Raw genomic sequence first — 19,131 nt, forward strand, 5'->3', positions numbered from 1 at the left:
CTATTTTTCAGTGTGAAATACAGTTATGGAAATATCCAGACCAAATCATGTCACACTGGAAATGTTCTGTTATAGGAAGTGCTTGTGCCAAGACAGAGGCTCCAGGCCACTCCCTGTCCAGTGCCCCAAGAAGACAGTTCTCAGGAAACTAGTTCATCTTATTTTGTCTCAGGATAGTCATGTTTTAATCATGTGCTCCTCGCAGAACCCAGCAGCAACCCCATTTAGCTTTTTCTCTTGAGTATCTTCACCCATCAAAATGATGCTCCCTCCCCCATGACACCGCTCCTCCTCACAATGACACCTCCTCCTCCTCCCCATGACACTACCCCTCCTCTGCATGATGCCACCCTTTCTCTACACGACGCCGCCCCTCCTCCACCTGATGCCACCCCTCCTCCACATGATGCTGCCCCTCCTCCACATGACATTGCCCCTTCTCGCAATGATATTGCCCCTCCTCCCCATGACAATGCCCCTCCCCCCATGATGTTGTCATCTCCCACATGTTGCTGCCTCCCTCATGCACTGATCAATGCCTGATTGACCACTTCACTATGAAATGACAACTGGATAAAGAGTCGGTGCTTGAACCCATGAAGGGTTGAATAAAGTAGATGAGGAGAAGATGTTTCCAGATTTAGGAAATTCTTGGACCACAGGGCAAAGCCTCAGAATATAAGTATGTAACCTAATTATCTAATTAGATAACTAGTATAGTGTTTTTTTTAACTTCTTTTCAATGTAATGTAGGTTTCAATACCATTTTTATTACTATATAATATTTGTTAATAGTTTATTTTGTTGTTATTTACCTATGTAACATTTATTTGATGAAACCTATAAAAAAATTGAAAAAATATATAGGTATGTCCCTTTAGCACAGACATGAGAAGTTTCTTTAGTGAGAGGGCGGAGCCCAAGTTATTGGATATATTTAAAGCAGAGGGCATCAAAGGTTATGAGGAGAAGGCAGGAGAGTGGGGTGAAAGGAATCACCTATGACTTATCTTGGTTCATAGTCAATATAATTCTGTGAGATGCAATTTTGAAATGCAGCAGACTTGTGTGTCATTTGACAATAGTTTATTTGCAATGATCCTTGAATGAAAGGACAATAACAGGTATGAAAATATAGCTAAGTGAAAGAAATACATCCTGATGTAGTTACTGTGGTGGAACACTGTAATAAATGCATTGTACTAGTTGGCACACCCTGATACTATGACTCCTCCCCCTCAGGATCCCTAATAAAGGCCATACCGCCCAATCCCCTCCCTCAGTACTGCCTTGGAATTGGGCCAACAACATGTAAGCGATGCCTGTGAGTTTATAGTGATTAAAGCCAATTAATCTTGACTTCTTGTCTGAAAGGTCTAATTGATAGCACTACAGTTATGTTAACATTTCCTACATTTCACTGAAATTGCAACTCACCTGCAGAATAAACTGACAACAGCTATGGCCATGCCTTAGTTCTAAATTTCCACTAATGACTATGAGGGAAATATCTCACTGCTATTGATTCAGCATTGTTGATGAGAGTAGCTAATTATTTTGTTTATCTGACTACAGCATGTGATATTTTCTTTGTAAATCCTTCTTGAATTGGAACCTATTGGCCTGCCTTACAAAAAAAAAACATTTGGCTTGCTTCAGGCTGCTCAGATAAACACACAGCCGATGGTGAGTTTGCAATTGTAGCTTGAAGAAGTAAATGTAAAACATCTTGGCAAGATGATAGTATTAAAATCAATATAAATATATTAAAGGCACCATGTTGCCCTGAGGGCTATTTAGAAACATTATCTTATAATAGAACACACTGGAAGGGTCAATTTACAGCAATGACATAGAATTACACAGTAAGGATTTGTTATTCTCAAGTGTTGGGTGCTAACAAGTCTGTATGTATTCCCTTGTTGCCTGCCTTGAGAGGTTCCTGATGGGTCTTGTTGACACACTTGTTGACACATTGAAGACCATGATGTTGCTCACCCCTAGTGTCCTTGAGAGGGAATCGTATCATGTTCATCCTACAAATAGAAGGATTATATTCCCCACATGTTGCTCCTCTGGAGTCATTCTTCAAGAAAGGCATTGGGCCGAAAATGAAATAAATTGAACAGAACAGCATGGACCACTGAAGCCAAGGGCCGAACTACTAATAAAGTGGGACATGGCTTCCTAGTTATTAAATAGCTTCTTGGAAGTGATTTTGACCTCTAAATAACAGATTGGCAAAGTTAAGACGATTGAATGAGCTGTAATCTGCTGTAAAAGTATCCCTATACCATTTTCCAGATTGTGTCTTCAAAATTCACAAGAATAATTTCTGGATTGAATGAAGGGATCAGCATGTGAAGAATGTTTGATGGCTCTTGGAGTTCTGAAGAATGAGCATGGACCGTGTTCATAGAAGCATTTTGAATGTTGAAAGGCTTTGTCAGAGTAGATGTGGTAAAGTTGTTTCCTGTGGTAGGGGACTCTAGGACAATAGGGGACAACTTCAGGATTGAAGGCTGCCCATTTAAAACAGAGATGCGGCTGAATTCCTTTAGCAAGCCTGTGGTGAATTTGTTACCATGGGCAGCTGTGGAGGCCAGGTCGTTGGGTGTATTTAAGGCAGAAGTTGATATGTATTTGAATAGATGGGGTATCAAAGGTTGTGGATAGAAGGCAGGAGATTGGCGCTGAATGTTTATGATGGAATGGTAGAGCAAATTCAATGGGCCGAATGGCCTATATCTAGTCTAATATGAAAGAAAATCATCATAAGGTCAGCTCAAGGGGGAGGTGGAAGGAAGGTGTGACTGGAAACCATGGAAGGCTTTGGCCTCAGGGTCACAGTAGCTTGGATGATTTTTATGCATAATTGAGTCAAAAATATTTTTGTGCACAGATTAAAAATTGTTACCTTTTCTGCGTTATGTCATAAATTGTTCCTTATAATGGTGGCTCAGCACAGTCACAGGTTATGACTGAAAGTTTTAGCAATTCTGATCCCTGAGTTGACCAGTGAGCAGTGAAACTGCCTGCATGTAAAGGAATGACATGGAAATTTCCATGTAGGTGATATATTTGCCTTTTACTTCACTCATATTTTTTCAGCCTTCAAATGTCAAAGTAATTCACTTAAATGAAAGCCTCTTACAGTGAAGGAAGTAGATTAAAAGTCATAAACCAAATTTAATGCTAGTATAAGCTGCAAGCAGATTGATTTGGTCATTGAAAGCGGGGAATAAGGTAACCAAAAAAAGGAACGGTTAGTGCAGTCAGACAGGCCTTTGTTCTGCAGGATAACAATAGATTTTTGTGCTATCTGTTCAATTGATTGCGTCGAACTTGAAACCAATATGTCACTTAAAGTAACTTAGGGATATCGATTTAGTTCTCTAATTTATACCAGTGGTAAAATGGTGCATTTGTGAAAATACTGCACCTGTAAACCTGCCAAGTTTAAATTGTTTCCTAACAAAGACCTTGCCAGTCTTTCATGCATACTCATCAGTTGTTGTCTTCGCAGAGTGACTTTCTCCATGCTTCATAATTAATGAAAAGTTGTATTTTCTTCTCTCAGGATTGCTGTTCTCTGGAGCCAGAGGTTGCTCCAGTTCAATTCATGCATTACTTCCTTCTTGTTTTGTTTTAAAGCTAAGGGACATAAAAAAGAGTTAAGAGAAGTGAGCAGAAAAAGAAGCAAGTCACTAAGAGTGTGTGATTGAAAAAAATTCAATTACACGAAAAACTGTGAGCTAAAAAGACACTGGATTGTCGACACAATCTTCAGTTAAAAATTTAAAGTCTCAGTCAAATATCCTGCTCTTTTTACAGCTTATCTGAAGTCAGCCCCAGGAATAACTACATAAATCATAAACCTTGTGAGATCCTTTCTCTTTCAGCCTCATCCTCATATGGTATTGTTTGCAATGTCTCCAAAAGCAATAACCCCAAATCCCTCTGCATATAGCCTACTTCTATTAAGAACATCACTGCTGTCTACTAGCAATGACACAAAATTCTCCTTGAATTTGCTTTTAACCACACCAGAGTTCAGTTTAGCCTTTGAAGCAAAAATAATTTAATATACATTGAAATGAAGCAATGAGATGCTGAAGCAAATCAATGGGTTAGGCAACACCCATGGGTAGAAATTGTCAGTCAGTATTTCCAGTCAGGACTCATTGGGATGATATTAAGTATTTGAAGGGGTGAAAAAAAAGCTTGGGAGAGGCTAAAATATGATAGGGTATTGGAGTGATGGTGGGAGACGTGGAGGTACAAGTAGAGACCATTATGGGGAGCGGAAAGGGGAATTGGAAAAAAACATAAGAACAGGAGTAGGTAAAGAACAAATGGAAACAATGGAAGAGGTAACCAAAAATTAGAAAAATCAATGTTCTTTCCATTGGGTATAAGGCTGTCCAGCAGGAAATGTTATATAGTCAGAATAATGTGAACTATTTTGTAACCGTGTAAGAATACACCCTTCTCACTGTTTTTACTGTAGTGCACCACTGTGGGGCGTATGTATGAGTGTATGAACATTTTCCCGAGATGGTAGAAGGCATCAATAAGTAAAGTCTTTTTTGTTATTTGAATCTCTAAGTTATTTAAGAAGCCTCCCAAGTAACATTGAGACACAACAGGAAATATGGCATTTTATGTTTTGCTTCACCCTGGCAATGGATAACGCTGAGGACAGACATGTCTATATGAAAATTCTGCAAGGAAATGAAACAATTAGTTGCTGGGATTTCAAGCTTAGACCCATAGGTGTTCGGTGAAGCAGTCACCCAATCTCTACTCTCACTGATGTAGAGGAGACTGCACCTAGTAGATAGGTTGGATAATGTGCCTGGTTAGCTCTAGCTAACGTGAAAGTTAGTTTGCGATCCTGGATGGAGGTGAGGGAGGAGATGTAGGGAGAAACTTTGCCTTCCCTGCGATTAGAGTGGGAAGTCCTTAAGAGGGTGAACAAGTAGTTGGGGAGGGAAGAGTAGGCCAGGGAGTCACAAAGAGAATGATCCCTGTGAAGGTGGATAGGGGTGGGAAGGGGAAGATGTGGCAGATGGTAGAATAATGAAGTTGGCTGAAGCATAATGCCAGAGGATCATGTGTCACATACAGATCTGAAGGGATAGAAAGTGAGAAGCGTCGGGGACAGTTCAGGTAAATGTAAGAGCAGAGTGGAAGTTCCCAGTGAAATTAATGAAATTATTGCGTTCTCTAAGGGAACAAGGGGTGGAACCAATGATGTAGTGGCAAAAGAATTACAGAATGGTACGTGAACATGATTGGAACTGGCACTGTTCCACATATCCAACAAAAAGGCTGGCATAGTCAGGGTCCGTAGGCATGTTCGTAGCTACACCATGGATTTGGAGGAAATGGATGAATCTAAAGAGAAGTTATCAAGCATAAGAATATTTCATCAAATGGGGGAGAATGTTATGAGATAAGGTCTGAATAGTTTTGCATTCAAGATAGAAGTTGAGGGCCCTTGAGGCAATTTGTTTGTTTGAGATTCCAGCATCTGCAGGTTTTCTGTTTCTCTATTCACGAATTTCACTTCCAAACTTTTATTGAGGCAAAAAAAAGCCAGAAGATGAAGGAGGCTTTAATTCCTAACACAAGCAACAAGAAAAATGATTCTGCCATAAAAGACAGTGAGCTATGTGATAGAAAATAATCCATCTAATGGTCCTAGTGGCATATGGATGAGATTACTGAATACAGAATCCAATATAAAGTGAAACACAAAAGTCTGCAGATGCTGAGATTGGAGTAAAAAACACACAGAAATGCTGGAGGGACTTAGCCAGTCACGCAGTGTCCATAGGTGGTAAAGATATATTACTGACATTTTGGGCCTAAACCAAGTTTAGCAAAATCCAGGCAGACATCTTGATTAAAGACAAGAGATGAAGGGGGAAGAATGGGAGGGGGAGGAGTCCAAACCAACAGACAATAGGTGTTAATTGGATATGATAAGAGGAAAGATGAAAATTGATTTTGACTCTGTGAATGGAGGCAGAGGGAAAAGGAAAGATAGAGAGAGAGATGGAACTGGAGGGAAGGAGATGGGCAAGAAGGGGAGGGGGTTCAATAGAAACCAGAGAAGTCAATATTAATGCCATTAGTTGGAGGGTGCCCAGATGGAAGAAGAGGTGCTGTTCTTCCAATTTGCGAGTGGTCTCAGCCTGGCAGTGCATGAGACCATAGACAGACATGTCCGCAAGGGAGTGGGACAGGGAATTGAAATGGGTGGCCACTGGGAGATCCACGCTATTAGGGCGGACAGAGCTGAGGTGCTTAGTGAACCAATCAGCCAGTCTTTTTGATGCAGAGGAGACCACAACAAGAGCACCAGGGTAGAGTAGTTGAACCCGCAGATTCACAAGTGAAATGGTGCTTCAATTGGATTTTTCATTTTTAATAGAGTCCTTGTGATCAAATACTACCACACCTGACAAATTTAAAATTAATTAACTAACTAATCTGGAATAAAAAGTTTGCATTAATAACAATAATCATGAATCTTTTAGAATTGTATTAAAACCCACCCAGCTTGTTAATGTCCAAAGAATTTATAACAGAAATATATTGTAAATATAATATACTGTAAATAGCTCAAACTTTTAAAAATTTGTCTTTCTTAAAATATCTTTAATAATGCTAATATAATATCAAAATCTATCTTTAATTATCAAGTAGACTTGATAAATACAACAGGGATTTAATTATGTGCAGGATAAAGTCAATGATCAATTATATTACTGCTTGGTCAAGGCTATTTATTTTCACCTGCCAGCAGAGAAAATGCACGACATTAAGTGGAATCGTTTTTAAACATTTTGATGCTTATACTCAGTGATAAAGTTGAAGTTATGGTTGTGTTGTAATGTCTTTGGAAATTATTCTTATCTATAGTAAAGTGTCCTTTGTTTTCTGAATAAGAATCAAAGGTAAATTATACAGAACAACTTAAGATTTATGTTCAAACCATTCAAGACTAAACACGTTAAGGAGAAATGTTAATCCACATAAGACAACAGTTGAATCACGTACAGAAAAAAGATGTTGTCTGAAGATAATAAATGTTAAAATAAGATTATATTGAAATTAAAATATGAATCTATATTTAACCTATGCAGGCTTATTAATACTTGATTTTAGGGGGCAATATCATTGCAAAGATGTTGAAGTAATTGAAAGTCACAGAGTTCTGCAGTACGGAAACATGCCCTTCAGCCCAACATGTTGATGCTGTCCAAACTAATCCTACTGCGTGCATTCAGCACATATCCCTCTAAAGTTTTCCTATCCATGTACATGTCTAAATCCCTTTTGAATGTTACAATTATCCCTGCTTCTATCGCTTCCCTTGGCAGCTCATTCTATGTACCCATTACCCTCTCTGAAAAAAGTTCCCCTCAGGTCCCTTTTAAATCTTTCCCTTCTCATCTAAATTCTAAACCCTCCAGTTTTAGATTCCCATGTTCACTTTTCCTACGCCGCTCATTGTAACGTGATCGATAGTACTCAGAAACTTGAGAGGAGCACAAACTCGCTTTTATTAGCTTCTAACTAACAGCCGGTATCTACAGTAGTCTTCAGGTAAATCGGAGGTAAGGCAGGAAAACAAGGTTTATATTAGGACCAACGGGGTGTGAAACCAAGAGGAGGGGCCGGCTGTCTAATTTATACATAGACAGTGAATGCCAGTTCACTATATTCACCCCTTCCTTCAGAAAAGAACCTGCGGGCGAAAACAGAGACCACGTTCAGCAACACAGATTTTTACAATTATTTACAAGTTGAGTCCGTTTGGGGGCCTGGTTATTCTGGTCAAGTGCCTTAGTACTGGTGGAATTTGCACTTCCAGAACTTCCTGTGCCTCCTGTGGTTCTTGGATAGTGGGATAGTGGGACTCAAAGGGGGACTTGGTGGAGGGGGGGGGGGGCGGTCCCAGATCTGAAGGTAGCTCAGTTGGAACAATTTCGTCCAGAACCCAGCAGAGTATTTGAAGGTTCCAGGCATATTGTGAGCGTCGGGACCTCAGTTCCTGAAAGTGCCAGTTCTCTGATCGAGACTGTGTCCTCCCTGCCACCCGGTCATCCCATGTAGGCATTCATCAGATTTGCATGCAGTAGGTGGACTTTCTCAACCAGCGGGTCCATTTTGCTTCTCCTCACTTGTTTTTTCAGCAGGACCGCTCCTGGTGTTGTTAGCCATGCTAGAAGAATGATACCTGACCTGGATTTCCACAGGAATGCATTGGTTGTCGTGCAGACCTTATGGAGTGGAGTGTGGTGGGCAGATCCTCCTGCCAGCATGAGTCTGGAAGGCCTTTAGACCTCAGGGCCAATTTTACAGCCTTTCAAACCGTTATGTTCTCCTTTTCAACTTGTCCGTTCCCCCAGGGGTTGTAGCTAGTCATCCTGCTGGAATCGATGCCTCTTGCGAGTAGGTATTTGTGTAGCTCTTCAGTCATAAATGATGAGCCCCGGTCACTATGAATAAAGCTGGGATACCCGAACATGGTGAAAATAGAGTGCAGATCTCTGATGACTGTTGTGGTGGAGGTGTCTGGACAGGGGATAGAGAGTGGAAAACATGAGTACTCATCAATAACGTTAAAAAAGTACACGTTTCCGTTGGTGGAAGGTAGGGGCCCCTTGAAATCACCACTGAGTCATTCGAAGGGGCAGGAAGCTTTTATCAGCTGCGCTTTGTCAGGGCGGTTGAAGTGCGGTTTGCATTCAGTCCAGACCTAGCATGACCCAGTCATCTCCCTGATGTCTTCATTAGAGAAGATAAGGTTGAGAGCCTTGACGAAATGGGCCTTGCGGAGCTTGTTGTGAAGTGACCGCAACTGGCTGGTGAGTGCAGCAGCACATATTCCTCAGGATAGGGCATCTGAAGGTACACTATCTCATAGTTATAGGTGGAGAGTTTGATCCTCTACCTCACGATCTTGTCATTCTTTACTTTACCCCCTTTACAGTTAAGTGCACAGTACAATACCCCTGAATAGTCGCCGAATACTATGACAACGCTAGATAGATACAGATGTCCGTGGGGTAAACTTTTAAGTTGTACCGCTGAGCTGACGTAAGGTTTATAAAGCTCTCAGTCGAGCCAGTGTCTATTAAACAATCCATCAGATGTCTGTTTACCCTTACCTCCATTGTCGAGTTGCTCAGCTGATGGGGTTTCTCTTGTTCGAGGACGACTTTTGTCAGTGCTCTGGAGGCTACATTGCTCCTGCTGCTAACGTCATCTTTATCTGAAGGCTGGAAAGGTGGCATCAACCACAAGGAGCAGCAAGATTACTGCAGTTCCCGCCGTTGCTTCTCCCAGTAGTGGTGATGGCTGCCATTCCCACCATTACTCCTCTTCCGGTAGCAGTTCCCGCCACGAGGCATTCCAAGATGGTGGCAGAAAGCAGCATAGAGAGATAGGGGCCTGCACATCTGGGTTTAGGCATGGGGTCTATGACTGTTTGGGGAACACACACACGGTAGCCTTCCTGGGGTTCCCCTTTGCCCAACAGACTTTCGCCCAATGTCCTCTCTTACTGCATCTGAAAACACGGAGGCACAGGGGTGTTAGGCCTGTCTACAGAAGTAGCACTCCTGGTCGTGTGTCGCCGCGGTAGTCAGTACATCAGACAGCTTCCTCTGCAGGCCTGGCTTTCCAAGAAGCTGCTGCTTTCATTAGCGAGGTGGTCCGCTCCCAATTGGGCCTGCTCAGGGGATTTCACCAGGATTTCTCAACCCTTTTCCTTTCCACTCACATACTTCTAAGTATTCCCTATGCTATCGGTGCTCTGTGATTAGCAAGGGATTGCTTAAGGTGGTCTGTGGGTGGAAAGAAAAAGTTTGAAAACAACTGTTTTAATCATTATGTGCACGGTTTCATAATTCCAATAGAAATGGACCAATGACAATTTTTCTCAAGCGAAACATTTTAGGAACAATGGGGTCTGGAGCAGTGATTCTCAACCTTCCCTTTCCACTCACAGACCCACCTTAAGCAATCCCTTACTAATTAATCACAGAGCACCGATGGCGTAGGGATTACTTAAAGTGATCTGTGAGTGGAACGAAAAAGGTTGAGACCCACTGATGTAGGGCTATAACGTAAAAAACAGGACCAGTGTTTGATGCAGAAGTTATTTCTATGTTTATTAAAAAGATGAAACAAGCCAATTAAGACCTCAACAATGAAGACGGTGTTTGCATCCGATACTGCACGGATGGCAGTCTCTTCAATCTGAGGCACCTGCAAGCTCACACCAAGACACAAGAGCAACTTGTCCGTGAACTACTCTTTGCAGACGATGCCGCTTTAGTTGCCCATTCAGAGCCAGCTCTTCAGCGCTTGACGTCCTGTTTTGCGGAAACTGCCAAAATGTTTGGCCTGGAAGTCAGTCTGAAGAAAACTGAGGTCCTCCATCAGCCAACTCCCCACCATGACCACCAGCCTACCACATCTCCATCGAGCACACAAAACTCACAACGGTCAACCAGCTTACCTACCTCGGCTGTACCATTTCATCTGATGCAAGGATCGACAAAGAGATAGACAACAGACTCGCCAAGGCAAATAGCGCCTTTGGAAGACTACACAAAAGAGTCTGGAAAAACAATCACCTGAAGAAACACACAAGGATCGACGTGTACAGAGCTGTTGTCATACCCACGCTCCTGTTCGGCTCCAAATCATGGGTCCTCTACCGGCATCACCTACGGCTCCTAGAATGCTTCCATCAGCGCTGTCTCCGCTCCATCCTCAAAATTCATTGGAATGACTTCATCACCAACATCGAAGTACTTGAGCTGGCAGAGTCCGCAAGCATCGAATCCATGCGGCTGAAGACCAAACTGCGCTGGGTGGGTCATGTCTCCAGGATGGAGGACCATCGCCTTCCCAAGATCGTGTTCTATGGCGAGCTCTCCACTGGCCACCAAGAAAGAGGTGCACCAAAGAAGAGGTACAAGGACTGCTTAAAGAAATCTCTTGGTGCCTGCCACATTGACCACCGCCAGTGGACTGATATCGCCTCCAACCGTGCATCTTGGCGCCTCACAGTTCGGCGGGCAGCAACCTCCTTTGTAGAAGACCGCAGAGCCCACCTCACTGACAAAAGACAAAGGAGGAAAAACCCAACACCCAACCCCAACCAACCAATTTTCCCCTGCAACCGCTGCAACCGTGTCTGCCTGTCCCGCATCGGACTTGTCAGTCACAAACGAGCCTGCAGCAGACGTGGACATACCCCTCCATAAATCTTCGTCCGCAAAGCCAAGCCAAAGAAAGAAAAAAGAGAAAAAAAAGATGTCATGGCTGAAGCAAAGGCATTCAAAAAAAGGTAGTTAAAGTGGGTCAGGCCAGATTATCTTTATCTTCGTATTACAAGTGAAAGACCGGTACTGGCTGCTTAAGGCTATTCCTGCATTGTAATTCAATGAGCGAAAGAAAGGCAGTAAAAGAAAAACAAATGGAGAAAACCTGTGAGAATAACATGGTCACAACTATTCATGTAACAGTGATGACTGCAGAATAGCATCCAACTCAAGGAGGAACAAATGAAAGCTATAGTTATCCAAGGATGTTGTTTCAGAAATGAGTTCTATTTACAACTGCAAATTCAGTCCTGTATTGCTATGTCTGCAGCTCTGACAGCATTTACAGGGCTTAATTGTTATGCTGCTTGTTCCTTCTAGATGCCAAGTGCCAATATCACAGGAGTCAGTCACGATGCATTATACTGATGTGCTCAGGGAGATAAAGATGCCCTTTGCACCAGTGGTGAAAGGATCATCATATTCAGCTCATTATATGTTCATGAAGTTCGCAATGTTCAGGGGATGATTGATTATACACATAGAAATATATGCTTCCATCCAAAATATAGATTTGCAAGCAATTAAAGCTGCAGAGTTATACAGTGGCACAATGGTTTGATGTAACAGTTCAAAGCAAAGTGGCAATTCCGGAGGAAGCTAGAGACAGAGACAGATACATGCCAGCTTTGGCAGGGAGTGCAGGCCATTATAGCCTACAAAGTGAAGAAAAACATTATAGATGGCTGTAATGCTTCACTACCTGATGGGCTGTACACCTTCCATGCTCTGAGAAGAAGAACCAAACAATGACTCCTGGAATCCCTGAAGACTCTGTGATATCTGTCTCTGAGGGCAACATAACATCAGAACATCATTCAAGAGGGTCAGGTCCTAACCGTATACCTGGCAGGGTACTGAAAACCTCCGCCAACCAACTAGCTGGAGAGTTCACGGACTTTTTCAACCTCTCATTGTGACAGTCAGAGGTTCTCACCTGCTTCAAAAGGGCATTAATCATCTTGGTACCCAAGAAGAGTAGCGTGAGCTGCCTCAATGATTACCACCCAGCAGCACTAAATTTTACTGTGATGAAATGCTTTGAGAGGCTGCCATATCCAGAATTAACACGTAGCTAAGTAAAGGTCTGGACCCACTGCAATTCGTCTATACTCACAATCGCTCCAAGGCAGATGCAATATCGCTGGTTCTCCACTCAGCTCTGGATCACCTCAAAAACAGCAATTCATACATATGGCTGCTCTTCATCGACTACAGTTCAGACTTCAATACCATTATTCCCTCAGTGCTGGTCAAGAAGCTACAAACTCTAATTCTCTGTATTCCCCTTGGCAACTGGATCCTTGACTTTCTCATTGGAAGACAACAGTCGGTACAAATTTGGAAACAACGTCTCCTCCTCACTGATTATCAACATAGGTGCACCCCAACGAAACATGCTTAGCTCTACTTGTTATACACACACGACTGTGTGGCCAGGCACAATTCCAATGCCATCTACAAGTTTGCCAATGACACAATAGTTGTCGGCAGAATCATAAATGGCAATGAGGAAGCATACAGGAGGGAGATAAATCAGATAATTGAATGGTGTAATGACAACAACCTTGCACTCAATGTCAGTAAAACAAAGATAACTGTGGACTTCAGAAGAAAGTCAGGGGAACACGACCCAATCCTCATCAAGGTCTCACTAATGGAAAGGGTCAAGAACTTATAATTCCTTGATGTCAACATCTCCAAGGATCTGACCTGGTGCCTCCATGTTGATGCAATCACAAGAAGGCTCGCCACCGGCTATACTTTGTGCGGTGTCTGAGGTGGTTCAGGTATGTCACAAAGACTCTCTAAAACTTCTACAGGTGTACCGTGGAGAGAATTCTGGCTGGTGGCATCACTGCTTCGTATGGAGGCGCCAACTCTCAGCACAAGAATAACTCCAGAAGGCTGTTAACTTGGCCTGGGACATCACAGGCACCAGACTTCGGTCTATCGAGGACATCTATAAGAGGCGTCTTCATAAAGCAGCCTCTATCCTCAAAGACCACCACCACCCAGGCCATGCCCTCTTCACTCTGCTACCGTTGGAAAAAAGGTACAGGAGCTTAAAGACAAACACTCTGCAACACAAGGACAGCTTCATCCCCGTTGCCATCACTTTCCTGAACAATTAATGAACCAAAGACACCACCTTACTTTTCCTCCACTATTATTTTTCTTATCATTTTATTTTATGTTTTATAGTAATGTTGTAAGATGCTTATAATATGAACGCTTGCCCTATGAGGCTGCCGCAAAACCCCGAAATTCATGACTTGTTCATGACAATAAATTCTGATTCTGATTCTGTTTACCCCAGTTTTATGGTAATCCAAAGTTTGGTTCTTTTCAAAATGGGGAGAAGAAGGAATGGATGAAATGATATTAATATATTTCATGTATGATAGTTGGTGCAGACCTAATTTCACGCTGAATGACTATATAGCTATGAGTTAAGGCATCAAGTTGACTGTTAAAAAGTAAGAAAGCCTTTAATAATTGTTTATATTCTGAAATTGTTGGCGCTGACATCAGTTCCCCACCTGTAAAGCTGATTGTCATGGACCTCTGCTTTAAGTATATCCCCTTTCAAAGCTGCCAGAATTATCCTCCCCAGAAATTTATACGTACCTTCAGAATTTTAAGTTCGATGAAGTTATGCAAGGACAATGTTAGCATGTAGACCTTGTCAAATATTTTTTGGAGTTGTATTCATCCTGACAAGTGGCAAGTACTCCACATGTACAGAGGATTTAGGGAGTCAAGGAGTGTCACTAGTTGCAGTATACCCAGTCTCTGACCGACTCTTACAGCCAAAATATTTATGTTGTGGTCCAAAAAAGTTTCTGGATAACTATTGTGTGAGGAAGAAACGTGGCCTCCTTGCCCATCTGGAAGCTACTTCACTTGTCAATCAGTGTTAGATTCTGGCCACCCATTAATGCACACCTTGCCGTTGGCTAATTTAAATCACTTGGGGTCATTATTGGCTAGAAGACTGATTAGTACTGCATATAACACCCAAGCTCAGCAATTCTTTCTCTCTGCCTCATGGTCCAAGCCCCCGACATCTGTGGACGTCGCGGGAAGTGTCACGGATAAAGTGTGCACTACACTGAAGCTGAGCTGTTAGTACTGCAATAGGTCGGTACTCACAGAGAGCCACAATTCCAATGGTACAGGGAACTGGGTGTGTGTATAAGAGTTCCTGTTTGTAGTGTGTGAGCATGTGGAGTACAGGTTTACTGTTATCAGAGTCCAACCAAAGAATGAGGTGAGTGTCTATATTGTTGCCTAAGTGAAATAGTAATCAAGTACCAAGTAATTGCATAATCAAGTTATGTGAGATTGTAACGCATATATTCAGATTTGTCCCTCTTTGAACCCACTGAACTTGATATTCTTCCCGGCATGACAATAACAGTGATTCCTAAGGATGTTGACAGTCACTTGCTGTTTTGAGGCATGGACAGTGTCATTTGGTGAGGAATTGCAACTTCAATTATTAGTGAGCACCTCCATATCTGACCCTGTAATGGAAAGCCCATCTTTATACAGCTGACATTGGTTGGGCTTGTTGCGAAGAACACCGGCATTAGTGTTGTAATTCCTTTTTTTGTGAATTGCCAGCATTCACCAACTACTGTTCCAAATCACTTGCTTGATTATAAAATCTCAGCACAGATACAGGCCCTTCGGCTGTGCCAATCAATTATTCTGCTTAGCTCCATAGCCCTCCGTACCTCTCCCATCTATGAACTGATCTAACCTATGTCCACACCAATTTGAAAGAGTGCATTAAGATTTTTTACTCTTCTTTTGTGGGAAAACCAAAGCATCTTGCCTATTACTTAGTGACCAGATCTGTATGTAGTACTTGTACAGCTGGAACATCAATTCCTCACTTTGGATTCTCACCCCATTGATATAAAAGCCATGAACCATTTGAAGGAGGAATAGATTACAATAGCTACCAACATATCTGACATTAATGTTGTGTGATCCTTAATATCTCAGTATATTTTCACCCACAATCTTGAGGTATCTGAAGTTTAATGTCGTAGGAGCTCACAAAGCAGAGCTCAATGCCTTTGATTGGAGCCTGGACCTTGGGAAAGGCAATGATTCCATAAAATCAATGTTGTGCCAAAGGTGAAGAAATCTTTTTCTATACTGTTCGATTTTTTTTTAAGTTTGCAGAGGAGTCGTTGAGTGATTTGAGATTGGTAACAATACCCTGTAAAATCCAAGAACCAAAGGAGAGCAGAATGCACTTTTGCTCTATAGTCAACCACTCTTGCAACACAATTAAAATACAGAAATGCTAGAGTAACTCAGCCGGTCTTTTCAGCATCCAAAAAAGCAAAGATATATTGCCAATGCTTTGAGCCTGAGTCCATCCATCTTCAAAGGATAAGCAGAATGAGCCAGAAGCAGGAAATCTCAGCAAGTCTCAGAATTCAGACAGTGTCGGCTGGTGGAGGAATCCCGACCAACAAGAAGTGTTAATTGGATATGATAAGGGATGAGGTAAGAATTTATCATATTTGTGCAAAAGGAGACAGGGAAAAGGAAGAGAGAGAGACAGAGCTGGGGAAAGGTGATGGGGAAGAAGTGAGGGGGTGGTTTTAACGAATGTCAGAGAATTCGATATTAAACCCATCTGGTTAGAGGGTGCCCAGTCAGGAGATGAAGTGTTGTTCCTCCAATTTGTGGGTGGTCTCAGTTTGGCGGGGCATGAGACCATGGATAGATATGTCAGCAAGGGAATGGGGTGGGGAATTTAAATGGGTGGGCACTGGGAGATCTACACTATTGAGGCAGATAAAGCTGAGGTGCTCAAAAAAGCGATCTCACAGTCTGCATGCTGTCTGTCCGACGTAGAGGAGACCACAACAGGAGAACCGAAGGAGAGTAGTGGACCCCTGTAGATTCACAAGTAAAATGCTGTTTCACTTGGAAGGGATGTTTGGGACCCGGAATGGTACTGAGGGAGGAGGTATGGTAATAATAAGTATATCCCAACCCCACCCAACCAATTTTCCCTTGCAACCGCTGCAACTGTGCCTGCCTGTCCCGCATCGGACTTGTCAGTCACCAACGAGCCTGCAGCAGACGTGGACATACCCCTCCATAAATCTTCGTCCGCGAAGCCAAGCCAAGAAGAAGAAGAATGTAATTTGACTTGTGCTGGCAACTTAGAAGTTTGCAAATTTCAAAGGCATAATGTTTAATATGGTTCAGAAAAAGTTTTGTTCCTATGATTAACATTTTTATTCCAGTAAAGGGCATCATGCTCAATGAATTCATACTTACAATGTGGTCTGGGTGATGTTAAAGGGATTCCTGAAAGCTGGTCGAATCTCAGAATTGCAATTTTTGGAGCCTCGGGAGGAAATGTTGCCTTGTTGCCTCATTTTCTAAATTCCCTGTGTAAACCCTTGAGCCTGGGTCTTGCAGATAAGGACAAGCCACCTCAGCTCATCGGCCTCCTCCGACTTCTTTCCACCGTTAATTTGTGATTACTTTTTCAGCAGTGAAGGTAGGGAGAGGGCGATAGGTGTAGAATAGCTCCTCCCCAAAGAACAGAAGAAAATAAAATTTGGGACTTGGCCACATCCTAACGATCAGAATAGTTAATCTTCACTATATTCTGAATTAGTGAATAATAGTAACATTTAAAGGGATTAATAAAAACAAAAAAATTGGACAACTGAGATTGTCAAAATACTAATACATGCCAGAATCAAGCACGGTCACTCTTCCAATCAATACAGTCCCTTCTCCCGCTCTTCCTTGGTACAGTTTCTTCAGTCCAATTCCAAACTCCCCATTTGTAACTTGAATTCATTCTTTTATTTAATTTAGACATCCAGCACGGTAACAGGCCCCACGAACCCAATGCTGCCCAATTACACACAATTAACTGACCACACGCATATGTTTTGAAGGTTGGAAGAAAATGGAGTGCCTGGAGGAAACCTGCGAGGACATAGGAGAATGTAACAACTCCTTCCATACAGCACTGGATTTCAACCTGGCTTGCTGGCGCTGTAACAGTGTTGCGCTAACTACAATGCTAACTGTGCTGTCCTGAACTTGCATCAACATCTAATTATCCACATATTCTCTCAAAGTTGGGTTAAAGCTTGTTAAGATCCATCCCCATTAAATGCCTGTCCCATCTTTGCTCCATCTTCTGGCATTCCTTTTTCCTTCACCAGGATTAAGATATAGAAGATGTCCATTCGAAAATGTGCACAGGATGACAGAGGAAATAAAAATAAATTCAAGGCCACTGATTATTTACTAAGATAAATAAAGAGTCTTTTCATTTGGCATGGCTGGTTGATTGAAAATTTTGCTTCACTGACTGTGAATAGTTAATAGAATCAAATGTGTGGACATGAATACAAATGGAAGCTGATGGTATAGGTGAGCAAACATTAAATTCTCCACCCACAGTACACTCCAGTGCCTGAAGGCTGGAAATGAATATCTGTAATATTTGGAGATTCACTAGGAGGTAGAAGAATGAGTGAGGATCTCACTGCAATTTATAAAGTTATACCAGGACTTGAAAAACTGGATATGGGCCAGAGGTTTAATGTAGTGGGGTTTGGGGGTGGGTCGAGAATGAGGGTTTGCAGACTTAGGATATCAGGTAAGATACATAGAACTGAGTCGAGGATTGTGGAAATGGGCTTTTACAGTCACACAGAAACCTTGAAAAAGCAATGGGAGAGGTAGGTGCTCTTTTCATTCCCTCCATTGGCCAATTAGATGTAGCTAATGAAAAGAGAGGAAACTCAAGCAGAGCCGCCAGTGAGTGAGTGGTTCAGTGTAGGAGTGGTAACTTGAGGCTTTGGCTCATGAGGTTTAGATGAGCACAACCTGTGAATGTTCAGGAGTTGAGGCAAGAAAAAGAAAGAATTTTCCTTTCTTTTTCTCTATTTCATAGATAGAGGGAATGACAGCCAGGTCAGGGACATGCTCTTCTTGCAGAATATTGATAATCAGGGAAGGCAACAACACTATCCCTCATCTTCATCTGTGCGAAGTACACCCACCTACAGCTCCTGACTGACTGTGATAGGGAATTGGAGCTGCAGTTCAATGAACTCTAGATCATTCGGGAGGTAGAAGGGATGGTGAACAGAAATTCCAGGAACACAATTGCATCTAGGAGGCAGGAGGAAAGTAGCTGGATAACAGTCAGGAGGGAAAGGGGACAGGCAGGCAGTGCAGGGTACCCCTGTGGCCATCCCCCTCACTTTAGATACTGCTGGGTGGGGGGTGGGGGGATGACAAATCTGGGCCAGGCAACAGCAGCCAGACCAATAGCACAGTGGTTGGCTCTGAGCCTTGGATGAGAAGGGTGAAGTTAGGTAGAGTAATAATCATAAGGAACTCGAAGGTCAGGGGAACAGAGGAGATTCTGCAGCTGCACAAGAGACTCCAGGATAGTGTGTTGCCTCCTGGGTGCTTGGGTCCAGGACGTCTCTGAAAAGGCTCAGAATATACTTAAAGGGGAGAGTGATCAGCTGGAGGCCATGTACATATTGGTAACAATGATATATGCAGGAATGGGATAGAGGTCCTGCAAAGTAAATTTAGGAAGTTAGGAAAAAGGATGGAGGAATTCCAAGATGGTTATCTCTGGATTGCTCTCAGTACCACGAGTAAGAACAGGAAGATAGAGCAGTCAAACATGTAG

At 42.5% G+C, this 19,131-nt stretch overlaps 1 protein-coding gene across 1 annotated transcript in view; it reads left to right on the forward strand.

Annotated features, from left to right (window-relative positions):
* LOC138752360 (uncharacterized) overlaps window positions 1-17,709 on the forward strand; it is an 82,776-nt gene extending 65,067 nt beyond the window's left edge. Inside the window, exon 4 of the mRNA XM_069915252.1 lies at window positions 17,283-17,709. The gene's annotated coding sequence lies outside the window, so the exon portion shown is untranslated. The remainder of the gene's footprint in view (window positions 1-17,282) is intronic.
* The last annotated feature ends 1,422 nt before the right edge of the window (window positions 17,710-19,131 follow it).

The sequence above is a fragment of the Narcine bancroftii genome, chromosome 2 (genome assembly GCF_036971445.1).
Source record: "Narcine bancroftii isolate sNarBan1 chromosome 2, sNarBan1.hap1, whole genome shotgun sequence".
In the NCBI taxonomy this organism is placed as follows: Eukaryota; Metazoa; Chordata; class Chondrichthyes; order Torpediniformes; family Narcinidae; genus Narcine; species Narcine bancroftii.